We start from the raw sequence: 1475 nt of genomic DNA, 5'->3' as shown, positions 1-1475 counted from the left end.
TCCTGAGATGCAGGGACACAGGTGGGTGAGGCAGGAGCTGGAACTAGGCTATGTCCTAGCCGTGTCAATGTGGGCAAGGTACCACCTTTGGGCCTCAGTTTCCTCATCTGTAAAATGGGGGTGTTGCCTGAGCTATGGGAATATTAGATGAGATAATATATGTAAAGGCCAGGGAACAATGGTAAATATTAACTTAAAATAAAGTTGCATCCTTTGAACCATCTGTTCCAGAAAGTCTTACTCAGCCCCCTTCCCACCACCGGTTTGTCCAATTTCCCGCCACAGAGTCTACACAAACAGTCCCTGCTTCCAGCTGGCCAGGGCCCCGTCCCAAGAAGCTCCACGGTGGCCAGTCCCCTGTTACAGAACCATGCCAGGCAGCCCCAAACCCCAATCTGCCCAACCAGTCCCCTGCTGCAGACCCAGATCAGCTCACCAAGTCTTCTGCATCCCCCGTGAATCACTCACCCCACAGGCAGCCCAGGGCACCAAGGCACAGCAGGGCAGGGGAGACGGCAGCCATGGCCCAGGGAGAGGCCGGACAGATACCGGCTAGTGCCGTCTCTCCTGCCAGTCTGCCTCCCGCCCCTGTACCACAGGAGCAGGAACAAATAGGGGGCACAAGGGGAAAGCCAGAGAAGGGCTCAGGCCTTGGAGCCCAGGGAAAAAGGCAAGGCTGGAGGTCTCACCTGCAGGAGCTGGGCTGAGGCCATAGGGCCGGGGTATTTATAATCCCAGGGTTCGCACACCGGATGTCCCCATTAGCACGGGTTCCAGTCTGACCTGGTGCCATTGATCGGAATGAGGTCTAATTATGTGGGAGGGGCCAGGGAGACAGACAGATGGAGAGACCGAGGGGGAGGGACACAGAGAGAAGAAGGGAGGGGCAGATGGGGGAGGTGAATTAGGAGATCAAAGCGGGGCAGGGCAAGAATATCATGGTTTCCAAGAAAATTGGGACAGGACTCCTGAGCCTGCCAAGGACAGAGAGGCTTCAGGCTTGAACTTTTGGGGTTCCGGGAAGGAGGGGGGCAGGAGCTTGGGCTCCTGGATTCTGAGGAAGGAGGGGGAGTAGACGCTGGACTTCTGTGTCTGAGGGAGGAGGGGACTGAGGATCTGAACTCCTGGGTCGTGTAAGCAGACTTGCTCATGTGGGGGGTTGGCGGATATACGGTGGAACTGCCCAAGAGAAGACAATGGCTTCCATGTGACTCCCCTCCTTTCAGAACATCCTGAGCTAGAGAACAATGGAGTTGCGCCCTACAAGGAGGATCTAGGACAGGGAGAGTCTGGCACTCCAGACAAGGAAAGGCGAGGGAACTTGGATGCTGTTTGCAGCCCCTTCCCTTGCAGGTCGTAGGATCCTGCACCCCTAGTTCCTTTCTTCCCCCCACCCCCAGAACCCTTGCCTTTGGTGGGGGGAAGGTAGAAGGAGAATTCAAGAAGGAATTCTTTGAATGGCTTCATTTCTCACC

This window comes from Lutra lutra, chromosome 17, assembly GCF_902655055.1.
Source record: "Lutra lutra chromosome 17, mLutLut1.2, whole genome shotgun sequence".
Lineage (NCBI taxonomy): Eukaryota > Metazoa > Chordata > Mammalia > Carnivora > Mustelidae > Lutra > Lutra lutra.
This window is presented reverse-complemented; position numbering follows the sequence as displayed.